Source organism: Nicotiana tabacum, chromosome 1, assembly GCF_000715075.1.
Source record: "Nicotiana tabacum cultivar K326 chromosome 1, ASM71507v2, whole genome shotgun sequence".
In the NCBI taxonomy this organism is placed as follows: domain Eukaryota; kingdom Viridiplantae; phylum Streptophyta; class Magnoliopsida; order Solanales; family Solanaceae; genus Nicotiana; species Nicotiana tabacum.
The window spans coordinates 104,796,051-104,811,845 of record NC_134080.1 but is presented as its reverse complement, the minus strand read 5'-3'; the positions used below and the strand labels follow the sequence as shown (position 1 = coordinate 104,811,845).

Below are 15,795 nucleotides of genomic sequence, written 5' to 3'. Positions count from 1 at the left end.
TAAACATAATATAACTATAAATAGCAATATTAAGTCATGAAATGCTATAAAGTCATTTGTTATGCAATTTGTAATTTTATGTAAATAAAATACTAGGATAAAATCAATTTAAAAATATAAAAATTATGGAAAAATATCAATTGATGCTAATGCATAGTTTTGAAGGTATATATGCACTTAAAAGCATTATAGGAATTGAGTATCAACAAATCGTACCTCATTTTTTATACTTACACTCTCGGGTTAAGAGTGGGGTGCAACCTGCAACGCTATCACTCAGTGTCGCACATTATACTAATATTGTGCTTTGCTTCTTTTGCAAGTAATAATGTTGTCTCTAAAACACCAAGTCAAAGTCATGTACGAGTGGTAGTGGTAGTGGTAATCCACCCTCAAAGAAAACACCGACTGATAAGAATGTACCGGATAAGGGTTCTAAGGAGGTATAAACAAAGGCAAGACGTGACAAGGAACATAATGGAACTTCTGAGGTGGACACTAAAGCCACCATTCTAAACTCTGAGCAGCCTGCACAGACACAGCAAAGGGCACATCAATTATGGCCGCCTAGTCCAAGAGTTGTTCCGCTCTAAATCCGAGAGGGAGCTTCAAAGCCACCACTGACTAAGAAGAGGGAAGGGAATGGCAAGGCACAACAGGAAGTAGAGTCAAAGTATGAGCCTGACTCATGTGATGATGAGGAGAGAGTTATTCTGCTGCACAAAGGTGAAGGGCAGCTGAGTGCTCCGGTTGATAAGTTCGTGTGGGAGAAGAACTTTGTGAATGGAAATGCATAGAAATAGTGGGTGAGTATCAGGACTAAACAGATCAATCCACTATTGTTTGAGAGACCTCTGAACTTTGGGGACACCAAGTCAAGCTGCCCAGATATTTTGCAAAAAATAAAGAAGAATGGGTGGACAAACTCTTCGCTCAAGGGCAAAAGGGCGAGGCAAATTTAACTATTGTTCCCGATTTGTATTAGAATTGGGATTTTAATAGTGGCAACAATATTGTTTGGATTTCAGGGACAAATGTTGACATCTCATCCACAATAATAAATAGATTCTATTGCATTCCCTTGCAGTCCAAATTAGAGTATTAGAGGAGAGAGCAGAGCCCGAACTTGAACCATGTACTTGAGGTTTTGTGTGGGAGATCAGTATAGGCTAAGCAAAAAAATGGGCTGGCAAAGACATATATCACCGGAGCGGCTCTAGCATGGTTTAATTTGGTCTGCACTATATTGATGTTAGCAATGCACAAACATATTGTGATTTGGGAGTGGGTGTTCTTGGTATATGCCCTGATAACACGTATTGTGATGAACATTGGAGCTATCTTGCGGTATCAAATGGAAAGATCTCGGAAGAACATGCAGCAGACACTTTATTTTGTGCATACATTGACAATTTTTTTAGGAAATACAAGTAGACCGAGGAGGATGATGAGATGTGCAAAGACACCGAGAGGGCATTGTATGATATTTTCTCTGTTCAGGACCTATCAACAGTCACTATTCAAAAGATGGGATATGATGAGGGCATCTTTGATATGGAAGGCGCACTTCAGTGGTTGAGAGCAGATTTAGAGGCACGAGATCGTGCTTCGCTAGCCACATAGGAGACAAAAGATTAGTGGCTGCGGGAGCAGTTTGCTGTTATGGTCGAGGTAGTTCGTGGATTAAGATAAGTACAATATATTGGAATCTAGATGAATTTTGAGGAGCCGGGATATGCAAAGTTGATTGTTGTGAGTGCTACTGAGGGCACTGCTACTAAATAGCCGACTAAGGCTCGAGAGGAGGATATTGCAAATGATGTTCCAACTAGGGAAGTTGAGATGATAGCAGCCATCAACACGTTTGGTATCGCTTTAGAGGATCCATTAGCATTAAGGACCAAGGTTCACAATCGGTCCCACCTATATCCTGAGATATGATAGAAGAGCTTCTGACACCCACTCTACTGTTGATCGCTTATTGTGCTTTTTTGTGATATTGTGCAACTGGGGATAATACACTTTCTTAAGTGTGGGTTGGGATGTTAAAATTTGATTTTTGTGGTATGTTTTAATTGCTAGTGATACATTTTGCTTGATGTGATCACACTTTGTGATGACCCAAAGGGTCACCTTCTGTTTTAGAATTCGAATCCGGGTTCTGAGACCTTGAAAACCTCATTTTCTTTCTCCTCGATTTATGTGCACAGTTCGGGCGCGTTTCTGGAAAGCTTTTATTTAAAAGTTAAGAAAAATATTAAATTTGGCCTTTAAAATTGATTAAAATTGATTTCGGTCAACATTTTTGATAAACAGACCCTGACCCATGATTTTTACGGCCCCGAAGGGTCCGTATTAAAATATGGGACTTGGGCATATGCTCAGAATCGAATTCCGAGGTCCCTAGAAGACCTGCCGTCCACACTCAAGCTACCACCGAGAAAGGCTTACGGGAAAATTCAAGAAATTTGTTCAGCCCTAAAAGACATGCCGTCCCTAGAGGTTCTGATCTCTATCCAACTCTCTTTTTCTTCAAAACAGATTTGTTTTCTTAAATTTTTGCTATCATTCATCAACAGAGATCTTATTGAGGCATCTCCAGTTAAGTCTCATCTCCTTTACACTAGGTAAGATTCATGTTATATACTTGTTTATTAATTTATTTATTTATCAAGTAAAAGACAAATTGGGAATAAATTATTGGGGTAGCTAATTCTACCAATTTATATGTTTCTTTACTCTTTGTGAAGGTAATCATATAAAGTAAAGTAAAAACCTCGAATCGATTTTTTGTCGGCCTTCCTAAACATGTTTTTAATTTTAATTAGGATAATTCTCTCTAATTAGTTTACAAATTGCTGTGGTTTGTGATTACGACTTAAGACTTTTGTTGATTAGTAGATTGTTGATTTCTTTGTTTTGTTTTTGTTTTGTTGTCGTTTCTTTGCTGATTAGTGTATCTTTAGGCTTCAGGCGTTAGTGTGTTGTTAATTATTTATGAGAAGTACAGTGCTGGAGTATTCATATTAAGAAATTCTTTTATTTTCTGTCAAAACAATATTGAACCTTTCAACTAAAGGAGGCACGGGGACCTTCACATTCTAGGAATAAGTCTAGATTCTGAGTTATACTAGGAGATTTGTATCTAGGTTAATCTGACTAGGCGGTGCAGCTCTGAAAATTGGGTTTAAGCAAGTCAATACACTTGTGTGTGCTTTAGGACAGAAGATACGTCCTAAACCTTACCCTCGTTATGTACTCAGTTAGTTTTCTTGAGTTGCTTTCTTCCCGAGAAAATTAAATCAATGGTGGGGCTACATTTATGTCCAAGAGAACAACATTTTATGAACAGAATCCCATGGCTTAACTAGTTCTTTATAGTTAAAGTGAAGAAAATTTTTTTACCTTCTCTGGTGTTCTAATTTGTTGCCTAAAGTTCGAAATGGATTTCAGATATGCCATGGCATACAAAGTCTCATATCTCTTTTCCCTTATGTGTTTGAGCAGTTAATTTTTGGTTAAGATTGTGGAGTTTTCATTCTTAAAGCAATTCTCATTAGATGTAATGACTTTAAAATTGGGAAGATGAAGCAATCGACCCTTGAGAACTTTGGTATGAATACTTCTACTTTCTGTTATTCATCTCTTAGTTCGTTACTTTGAGTCAATAGAAAGTTAATATGACAAGCAAGAGCCTCGCGGTCTTATTTTGATTATAGATCTCAAAACCTTTTTATTTCATATGTGAGGTTCAAACCTTGACATCACATAGACAATATCAAGTATCTTCATATAAAGGCTTTCCCTCCTGTTGTAATAGAATCACAACATTTAAAAGCTCATGAAGTGACGATGTGGAAACATTATTTCCTCAAATAACCTAAACAACCTCTTGCATTAGCGCTAAGGCAAAGGACAATAGTGAAGCAGGTCATGCGTCTTATTACTCTTTCTCGTCCTTGCACATATGTTCCCCAATCTGCCTTGCAGGCATGAGCTACGAAAAGTTGCTGCGCAATCTGCAGAAGCTTTTTTTGTCGTTAGCATTTACTGTTATATTTGCTATAAAATTTTGGTTTTCATATCTGTTTAGAATGACAAAGATTTCTTGAAAATCTGTGTTACTAGGTGGTGTGGAAATATTTGGCCTGAAAATCTTATCTACAGCTTTCTCTAACCTCTGAATTTCTTCAAATTATCTTCTGTCAAAGACCATTTATGTCCTTCATTATGGTGTGTGTTTCATGAGGTTCTCTAGTTGTCACAATATTGAACCTTGTTATTTTTGTTCTGGAAAATCTTTATCTTCAAGCACGTCAAGTTATATACAATTTTCGTTCCTTTTCTAAATATTATTGAATAACAATGTTTTAACAAGTATATTCACATGCCTTTGTTTCTTTCATTAAATCATGAAAGAGATTTGAGTTATGCATTTTTTCCTTAAATCTGTGAACTCTTTCCTCTGTTGATTTCTGATTCTGTTAGCATGTTTCAATGAAAAGTTTAAGTGTGATTTGGTTTCAGTGATGAATTTTGCACCTATTTGTTGAAATCTACTTACGTGAAATGATCGAGTTAATATGGAAGATGACAGAACTAGGAATCTGACCACCAGTAGGTCAGAGTCATTTCTGGCAAAGTCAGTGCAACATTTTTTATCACAGTGTTGCAAAGTGTATTCGTTACATAACTCTTAATGTGAATATTAAATCATGTTACTGCACTGTTCCTTCTTCCTATTCGTTTTACATCCTACTAACAATGTGTTTTCCATAAAGGATGAAGATAGTGTTTTGCATGATTTGTAGTCTTTGTGTTCAATTCATCTCTATATTTTGTTATCTTCAGTGTGCAATTGGGTTTGTTTAGGTGCTGATTTTAGTGATTTTCCGTTCGTTTGTATAAAGAGCTCTGTTAACAAGTCAACGTTTGTATAAAGAGCTCTGTTAAAACAGAGGTTTAATTAACAGAGAGGTCTCCCCTTTAAGTAGTTGTTAGTTTGCTTGTTTGTTCTTTATGTTTTCTATTTTGAGTTGGTGGTGGTGATTTATCAGCTCCACAATCATTTAATAAATTGGTATTTGAATTATAAAAACACTGCCAAAAAGTAATTAGTAGAGAGCTAATCATAATTAGGAAAGAAATATTTACTTAAATGCAAAGAGTTGATACCTCTCTTTTCAGCAGATGCTCAGTTACTATGTAAATGGAAATATCAACATGATTCTCTTTTTTATGATGATTTTTATCACTGTGGACAGCAAGTCAGCTGCTTACTATATCATATTTAGGCAATGTCAAGATAATTGAATAAGCATGATATGAGAAGTTCCTCTGTTATATTGCATTTAACTTTTCAGTATTATCACATATATGCTACTTTAGCACATTAGTTGGTCTCGCGATTAATATCATTGTCATAGTTTGCATCTCTTTCTTTTTGTATAGTAGAGAAAGCTTTAGATTAAGTGATATAATTATGTATCTCCGGTAATTCCTAGAATTTGTTATTTAGATCTTAATTTTTATGATTTGCATTTGTGACCCATAGGAGATTAATATTCAATGGATAATGGAGATAAAAGTTGGATGGGTCTCCGAAGATCCACAAATGAGTATATTCGTGGAGTGAATGATTTTCTCGATAAGGCATTTGAACGGGCTTCTGAAGGCAATGAAATATTATGTCCTTGCAAAAAATGTGCTAATTGTTATTGGCGTATTAGAAATGTGGTAGAGGATCACTTGGTTGGTTATGGATTTATTCAAGGATACACCAAATGAATTTTTCACGGGGAAAAGATTTCCTCGAGAAATAATCCACATCCAAGCAATGGTGATGAAGGTTCCAACATGCATGATGATATTGATGGACTACTTCATGACACTTTTAGAAATGTTGAGGGTGACATGAGGCATGAAGAAGGTGTGCGAGAGGGACCAACTGAAGATGCAAAGAAATCTTTTAAATTAGTGGAGGAAGGAAAACAAGAGCTATATCCGGGGTGTGAGAATTTTTCTAAGCTGAGTTTCACCATTCGATTGTACTTAATCAAATGCATTCATGGCTTGAGTAATGTGGCTTTTTCAGACTTGTTAGACTTGTTAAAAGAGGCATTTCCATTTGCTAAGCTACCCGAGTCTTTTTACAAGGCAAAAAATATGATAAAAGATTTGGGTCTTCATTATGAAAACATATATGTGTGCCCTAAGGATTGCATGCCTTTTTGGAATGAAAATGAGAAGAATGATAATTGCTCTGTATGTGGAACTTCTAGATGGAAGAATGTTGTTGATGGCATGACTAATGCTAGCTCCAAAATCCCTGCAAAAGTTTTAAGGTACTTTACCTTAAAGCCTAGGCTTCAGAAGATATTCGTGTGCTCTAAAACAGCTGCAGCTATGAGATGACATGCTATTGAACGACCCAATGATGGTAATTTAAGACCTCCTACTAATGGGGAAGCGTGGAAGAAGTTTGATTTCTTGCACAAGGATTTCTCTCGGGATCCTCTTAATGTTAGATTGGGTCTTTCAAGTGATGGTTTTAACCCGTTTCGAACCATGAGCATTTTCCATAGCACATGGCCTGTTATGCTAATGAACTATAATTTATCACCATGGATTTGCATAAAGCCGGAGTATATAATGCTGTCAAAGATCATTCCAGGTCCTTCTTCACCAGGAAATGATATAGATGTGTACTTACAACCACTAATTGTTGAATTGAAGGAACTATGGGAAACAGGGATAAAAACATATGATGCTAAATCTGACCAAACGTTTCAAATGCGTGCAGCCTTGTTGTGGATAGTTAGTGATTTTCCAGCACTAGCAATGCTTTCCGGATGGAGCACCATGGGGAGACTGGCATGCCCGACTTGTAATTATGGCACATGCTCTCAGTATCTCAAACATAGTCGTAAGATGTGTCACTTGGGTCATCGGGCATTTTGCCTCCTGGTCATCCATTTCGAAGAGATAAGAAATCATTTGATGGTAAAGAGGATCATAGAATAGCACCTACTCCCTTGTCATGTGTAGATATGTCAGAAGAATTGCGTGAATTTAATCATGTCTTTGGAAAGGGTCAAAAGAAACGGTGCCGGGGTAATGAGGGTCCATGGAAGAAAAAATCAATCTTTTATGAATTGTCGTATTAGGCACATAACAAATTGAGACACAACCTTGATGTAATGCACGTCGAGAAGAACATATGTGATAGTTTGCTTGGTACTTTATTGGATATGCCTGGAAAGTCAAAAGATCATGTAAATTCTCGCTATGACTTGGAAGAGATGGGGATACGAAAAGAGCTTCAACCATTAAAAGATAAGGATAATAAAAAAGTTTATTTGGCTAAAGCTTGTTTCTCCATGCAACCAGAAGAGAAAAAGTTATTTTGCGCTATTTTAAAAAATGTGAAATTACCAAAAGCATGTGGGTCAAATATATCACAATGTGTGGAAGTGGAGGAAATGAAAGTATCAGGGTACAAGAGTCATGATGCTCATTTTATCATGCATTACCTGCTCCAGGTTGCAGTTAGAAAAGTGTTGCCCAAGAATGTTTCTTTGGTCTTGATTAGGTTGGGGAACTTCTTTAGAGTCATATGTAGCAAGGTTATAAGGCGAAGAGATCTTGATAAAATGCAATCTGAAATCAATGAAATTGAATGTGACCTTGAAAGGTCTTTACTCCAACTTTTTTTGACATAATGGAACATTTGCCTATCCATTTAGTAGATGAAATTAATCTTGGGGGTCCGACTCATTTACGTTGGATGTATTCTATTTAGAGAAATCTATGTAAGTATGAGGCATTTGTTCGTAACCGATATCAGCCGGAAGCGTCAATAGCAAAGGGATTTTAGGCCAAAGAGTACTTGACCTTTTGTTCGAGATACCTACATGATGAGGTAAACAAGATTTAGCATGTATCAAACAGAAGATGATGAAGGGGTTGAAATAGAGGGAGATGATATGTCACCTATATTCCCTAAGATAGCCCATTTAATCGGACGTCAGAAGAAAAACAAAGGCAATGCATTTACCATGGGTTTACAATTATGTTTTGAAGCACATCGATATGTTCTGTTCAATACCGGAGATGAACAAATGGAGATGTTTATCCAGTAAGATAATTATCATTTTTATTATAAACTTTATTAATTTATTTATATGATATGATAATTTATACCTTATTCATAAAGGCCTAATATATGAATCTAAAATATTCATGTTTGCAGGGAACATAAGAGTTTAATTGATAATAATACAAGATCAAATGCATGGATTATAGCACGAAATCATAGTCAGGAATTCGGCAACTGGTTCAAAGAGAAAGTTAAAACTGTTGAAGTGCCAAATCATTTACGATGGCTAGATAAAGGGCCTAATATAGTTGCAAAAAGATATACTGGATATTTCATCAATGGATACTGATTTTATACGATGGAACGAGATAGCCGAGTCAAGACTCAAAATAATGGAGTGGTTCTGTCAGCAAAAACTGATAGTTTTTCTAGTGCTAGATTCAAATCCTATCGATGGAGAGGTTATCTATTATGGATCTATTCAGGATATTATTGAGATTGATTATTGGGGTTGTTTTAGTGTTATATTGTGTAGATATAATTGGTTCCATAATGAAATAGATGAATATGGCTTAACTCGGGTATACTTCAACAGATCATGTAGTGACGATGACCCCTTTGTATTGGCATCTCAAGTGCATCAAGTTTCTTATGTGGAGGATCCAATAGAGAATGATGTTTATTACCCAAGAAACAGAGTCCCTGTTGACTTGTATGATTTGGAGGAAGAGAATTGTGATAACAATGCAGACATATTTTGGAGGGAGCTTGATGATGACATTGGTTCATCAATTAGATTACCTGATGTTGATGTTATGGTCGAGAGAAGATGTTCCTAGTGATGTCATTGATATGCCATATCATACAGAGCTTTTACAAGATACAAATATAGAAACATTGGAATAAGAGGATGGTATTGATGATACTGATTGGGGTTGGATGGATGCTGATGATTGAAGAGTAATTTCTGAACATTTTTTGCATATGCAAATATGAATAACTTCAGAAGAGCTCTCTTTTGCATTTTCTTCTATTCTTCTTTGTACCATCACTTTGAAAGAAAATAAAAAAGAATGTTATTTGATATTGCTTCTTTGATTGTTCTATAATTTTATTTGAATGTAATTTTCTTTGCATGTTGTGTAATTTTGGATCGTAAATCAAGTATTTTTCTTCATGTCAATCTTGATTTCAGGTCTTTAAATTTGTTGGTAGATAGGAACAATATTTACATTGATTTCTTATATACTGATTTTGGCTCTAACTGTTTTATGTTTTATCATTTTGACAGAGTTTGATAGTCATGAGACAAGACGAACGTCTGAAATAAAAGAAAAAAAAGAAAAAACTCGACATGTATTAATGCTGGAACACTTGCCTCTTTGGCATACCAAAAAAAGTTATCGCTGACCAGAAAAATAAAGGTTACAGCTAGTTGTATACGGTCAAGTGAAGAGCGTGAGCATCTTCAAAATTTAGTTGAAGACCATTAGATACTAACTGAAACAACCACCCTGCAGCAGAAATATTAGAGGAGCAAATGCAATTGAATTCAACTGTTGATGGACAAGAACAATGTGAACAACAAGGCAAGAATTTGCGTACAAATACTAGCATTCTTTTTCAACTATAAAATTGAATTATATGTAATTTTATGATTATCTATGGTTGTATTATTGTAGGGTCTTCTGCTCAAAAAGGAAAAGAGGTAAAACAAAGATGTTATGTGTACATAGAAGCCATGACCGAAAATTGATCGTAGTAAATGAGCAAAATCAACCTGTTGGTCCTAGTAAAGATGTTGTGATAGAATTGGGCAGTTTCCTTGGCACATTGGCAAGGAATGTGAATCTTTGCCCTCTCGATATATATGATTGGAGGAAAATGGACACAAAAGACGATTTGTGGGCATATACCAAGGTTTGAAGTTTTTAATTCAATTTTTGTTTGAATATATTCAATACTTTTTTAGTAACCCATTAAAACAATTTATAGGAGAAATATGATATCTCTGACACTGCGAAAAAATGGGTTTTGGATGGAATTCAAGCTGCTTGGAGAAGACAGAAGAGTAATTTGAAAAAAAAGCACTTTGAAGCCTACGGGAATGATGAAATTCGAATGCAAAATAGGCCTGAATATATTCCAACATCTCAATTTAAGGATCTACTCAAATATTAGAACTCCGAAAAAGTCCAGGTAAATTTTACCACTTGTAGCAACTAAAACTTATAACTTACAAACAATGGTATATTTGCATTTAAATTAAGTGTTTTTGACGCTTAACAAGTTACCGCTGCCCACAGTGAAATTGTACGGCAGCAGTGTCTCTGACGCGAACGCAGTCCAACTCTCGCCCTCAGCGGAAGGGAGAATCAGAGAACTAAAAGTGGAGCTAAAAATTGAAGACCACGGTCCGCGATCATATCTCACGGCCGCAGTTGAAGGAACGCTGAGGTGGATATTTTTCTGCTCTCAGCGGACTCAGAGTTCAGAACCAGCTAATAAGAGAAGAACCGCGGTCCGTGCTTGCTTTTGTACGGCCGCGGTAGTCCAAGCGCTCAGGCGGTCCATTTTCCGTTGTCAGCGGAATCCCCTTAGGGGTAATTTTGTCCGAAAAATTTAGCTATGTATAAATAGTTCTTTCCAAAATTTTAGATCATCTGTTGTTTATAAAGCATGTGAACCGCGGTTTTTATCCTTTTAGAGTAATGTTAGAACATCTTTAGCAATTAATCTTACATTTTACTGTTGTAATTACTTTTTATGGCTTATATTTCATCTCCATCTTTGATTTCTTCTTTTATTATGAGTAGCTAAACCCATTAGCAAGGGTTGTGGCCCAACCCTAGTGTGGGTATTTAATGGGTCTTCAATTTTAGGGCTTAAATATTTATGGGTTAATGACATTTAGCTTGATTCATGCTTTAAATGTTGAATTGGTGGTTGCAAACACTGATTTGTGCCTTTTTGACTTAGGCTCTTCTTGAGAAAGAGAGACTAAGTCTAGGAAATTCAAGCTAACAAGGAATTGGAGTACATTCAAGAGATTGATAGCCCTAATTAAAGGGTTAAACCTAGAGATAGCAATACCCGACTTGAACCAATCTTGCTTGTATCGTATAAACACCCAATTAGGCTTGAGAAAGCTAATTAGGGCAAAGTCACTCAAACTACCGAGAGATATAGAGTGAGTAATTATGTGCAATGGTTATATCTTGATCCCAATTATAACAAGTTTTCCCTAAGTTTTAGACCCCGTTAGATACCCACCTAGGTGTAAGTCACTTCCCTAGTGCCTTTTTAACAATTGAGAAAACCCCTTACAAAAATATCATACTTAGCTTATTTTCATTCTTCATTAATATTAAAAGTAGAATAGTAACCAAAACAAAGCATGATTGGAAGTACAATTAAAAACATCGCACATAGCTAGATTAGATAGAAACCCAATTCTAAACTAGTATTAGCTCTCTGTGGATTCGATCTCGACCTTTCGGGTAAAAGCTGCATCGACCACTCTTGTCATTCTATAGTGGTATAGGGTTGGATCCGATCACTAAGCACTGCATGAGACTAAGTATTGTCTCCAATCTTGCATGAGGCTAAGCCTTGTCTCCTCAACTGCATAAGGCTAAACACTTCCTTTCACTGCATGAGACTAAGCATTGTCTCCAATCTTACATGAGGCTAAGCCCTGCCTCCTCCGCTGCATAAGGCTAAGCGTTGCCTTCCACTGCACGAGACTAAGCATTGTCTCTTCTTGCTTATCCACAAATGCTACGATGTTCGAAACCTTGCATTATTCTTTTCTCTCGGGGCTAAGCTCTGTCCCTCGACCTTACATAGGACTAAGCTCTGTCTTGTTTCATCTCAAGTATCATGTCTTTGCATCTCATGGGCTGAAGCATAGCCAAATTTTTCGAAGGCGTCATAGTCCGAAGACATCATCCTCATAGCCGAAAGACACCATGGCATGGCATGAGGATCTCTCAGTACTGCACATCATTATTCAAAGGCGTTATGGTTCAAAGGCACCATTCTCATGCCCCGAGAATATCATTTCATGGCCTACGAATCCCTTATCTCACGATTCATGGCCCAGGACGTCACGGTCTAAGGACATCATCTTCACCGTTCGAAGACAATCTTCATGGTCCAAATTTGCATCATATTTAAATTCCCGCAATAGCCTATATATTTGCATGCGTCATGTTTTAAGTTTGCAAGTAATCCAGGAGGTAACCTCTAGACATGTAATTTTTTACGCTCCCCAAAATTCTTTATACATTTTTAGCGTAAATATTTAGTTTAGGTCTAGTATAGTTATTTCAACTAATTTTGAGTCTTTTATTTTATTTTATCGCAAAACAAATGACAATTAAAAAAATATATATAATATTTTTCTTTATTTAGCTAATTGATATTTTATTTAGTTACTTTTAATTTATCCACATTTCATAAAATTAAAAAATATGAATAGTTTCACTTCTAGTATTTAGTTTTATTTTAGTAACTTATTTTAATTAAGATTGGTTATTATATTTTATAGATACATTATGTTACCTAGTCTTCCTACCCTAAAATTAAAACCCAGTAAGACATGCTCAAACCCAATTTTCTAAGTCCAAGTCCATATCCATTCCCCATTTGACCTAACCTAATTCTTACTTCCTATAAAACTAAACCTCGCTAAAAACAAAAGGATCTACACCCTAGGAGAGACAACAATCGTTTTCTGATAAAAAACTAAAGACCCTTTTCTTCATCTTCAACCTTAAGCCAAAAAAGGACCAAAATAATAACACCCCCTTCCTGAGCTTCTTCTTCTCCATAGCGACAGCTCATGAGCTCTTTTTCCCTGTATGAAAACCAGCTCATTTACCTCCAAATCGATCAGCCAAAAAACATCCCATTACAGCCCAAATTTCAACTCCAAAAAGCTAGGAAAAGCAACTGCAAAACAGCTCCAAGAACACCTCAAATCTAGCATGAAATTCAGCTCCAAAAGCAGTAAAACCCATCTCAAAACCAGCCCCAAATCGGCCTAAAAGCACCTAAAACGTTCAATCCGTCGAGGTCGTTGAGGTCACCATTCGAGTGCGCCTGTCGCGGTTCTTTTTCGGGTTCGTTGTAGATTTTACTTCGGGGTGTATTCAAAGGCTTATTTTTAATAAAAGTGCAGAAGAAATTTTGGCTACAAAAGGTTCCATTTCTCACTTTTAGTTTCATGCTGTTTCAGTATTCTTTGTGTTTACATGTGAGTGTTGGTTTACTTATCTATGTTATGGTGTAGCTGGAATTTTTATTTTTATGTTGAGCATTTAAATGGTGTTAATTGGATTTTGGGTTGATCACTGAAGTAATTTCAGGTGTTCAAATATATTTGGTCTACTTTGTCTTTTGTTTCTTTGTCAACTACACAGAGATTCTCTGTTCATTTAATTCTTCCCCTTATTTTGAATTTCTAAAGTCCTTGAATCCTATTGAAATATCAGTTCATTTGTTAGTACTAATTTATTTAGTACATTTTTATGAGTACTTTATATTGGAATTAAAATTATGAATTTCGCTCCTTTTGTTTGAGTAGAAGAAGCTTCTAATTGTTATTTCTGTGCACAGTTGAAGTACTGACATTTCGGTGAGAGTATGTGTTGTTAATTTATTTTTCTTAATTCTGGGCTCTTGTTGATTTTTGTAATCATTTTAGTTTGTAGATGTGATATTGACAAATCACTCTATGGATTGAAATTTTTGATTGGGTATCTCTGTTCTTGTGGGTTATATGTCTAGTTTTGCAAATCTCGACTTGCATGTAAACAAAATAAGGTGGCAAGTGAAAGTGACCAAATCTGTCTATTCTGCATGCAGTATTTTCCAAAATTAACAAAATATAAGCTTTTTTAATGTTGATGGCAAGAACCTTTCTGGAATTGGATTCCTCTTTGAAGTTATCTCTATGTACGATTTTTCTTTTGAACATTTAGGCACCATTAATAAATAAATCGTCGTGACTATGGGTACGGTTCCCGTGGCGTAGTTGTGATACCTAGTTTCAAATTAGTTTTAAATATGAATATCCGTAGTTTGCTTTAATTGAGTAAAATCTTTTGAAATAAATTGAGGTGTACCATCCACAAATAAAATCCATAACCCATGGCCCTCACATTAATACTAACTAGTGTAGAAAATACTATGAACATTCGTAGCTTGCTTTAGGCGCGACTTAATCTATCATCGTGATTGTGTACACGTTTGCGTGACATGATTATGACCCTAATAACAAAATTGAGGTATGCGTTCGCGCAACTTCGACCAAAATTTCTTAATAATAATAAAGCGTGATTAATTGTGGACACGTACGCGTGACATGATTTTTGACGCGTCAAACAGCACACGTACGCGTGACTCGATTTTTTTAGATAATTCATTAATTAAGTGTAATTAAGCAAATAAAAGCAGTTAAGGGGTAGATGCACATAGGTTCCAAAATAAGTAATTAGACAATTTAATTGAGCCAGGTATGATTAAAGCGACCGTGCTAAAACCACAAAACTCAGGAATGCCTAACACCTTCTCCCGGGTTAAACAGAATTCCTTATCTAGAATTTCTGGTTCGCAAACTTTTAAATAAAGTCAAAATTCTCCTCGATTTGGGATTTAAAATAAACCGATGACTTGGGACACCAAATAAACTATTCCAAGTGTCGACGCTTAAATTTAAATAAAATAGTCTCATTTCGATTTATGCCATTTTAATTGGAAAAACTCTCTTATATACCCTTCCGGGTAGAAAAAAAGAGGTGTGACATAACCGTCCTTCAAACGGGAGCAATCTTCGCTCCGGATCTCGCTCACATCATTCACACCCTGCCGTTATTTCAAACGTAACTGTCTCCCATCAATTACTCGCTTTTACTCTATGACCGTTCAGATATCTGCCCTGTGATACATCCATAACATCTCAAATTCACATTCCTGGCTTCGCACAAATTCATCCGATACTATCCTACTCAGAAGAACCCTTTCCGAAACACACAACCATTCCTATAACAACTCTGTCGGTTTCGTTCACCGTTGGATCCAGAACTACACATGGCCTAATTCATGTAAAACCAGGGATATGTAGGCAGCTCAGAATCCAGGGCTCGGCCTATATTTTTTAAAATCACTCCATTCGGTCAAAATCAGTCATTATTTCTTTACCCGACAACTCTTTTATCCTTCCCGGATAAAAAGGGGCAACTGTTGATACCCATTTTTTTCCTCATATTTTATATATATACTTTTAAAATAGTGCACATGTATCATTATTTGATTTACAAGCATGCATACGTATTTTTCATAATTTTTAAAAGTTTTAAATCAATTTATTTCTGCATTTTATTATATAAAAATCCAATAATTATCCTTCATATTATTTTTTATGATGATTTGATCATCTAAATTTATTATTTATACCAACATAATGTTTAAATATTTTTCAGCGCATTTTTATAATTACATTTGCATTTTTAAGGCTGAATTGCACATTTTGCAATAATAGCCCATATGTACTTATGATTATATTATTTATGCAAAAAATAATTGTTTTATATTATATTATTTATAGTGTTAAATAATTGTTTTAAATCATTTTTATGCACAAATGATGTTTTTGTTATCTATTTATTATCTTTTATAAATTATTTATTTAT

The 15,795-nt window shown here is 35.6% G+C and overlaps 1 long non-coding RNA gene across 1 annotated transcript; it reads left to right on the top strand.

Moving 5' to 3' along the window:
• The first annotated feature begins 376 nt into the window (after positions 1-376).
• LOC107821276 (uncharacterized) lies at positions 377-10,834 on the top strand. The gene is made up of 6 exons (XR_001656098.2): positions 377-2,502; positions 2,580-2,627; positions 9,390-9,687; positions 9,781-10,018; positions 10,094-10,297; positions 10,405-10,834. It is a non-coding gene; the product is annotated as an uncharacterized LOC107821276 (long non-coding RNA).
• Positions 10,835-15,795: the final 4,961 nt, after the last annotated feature.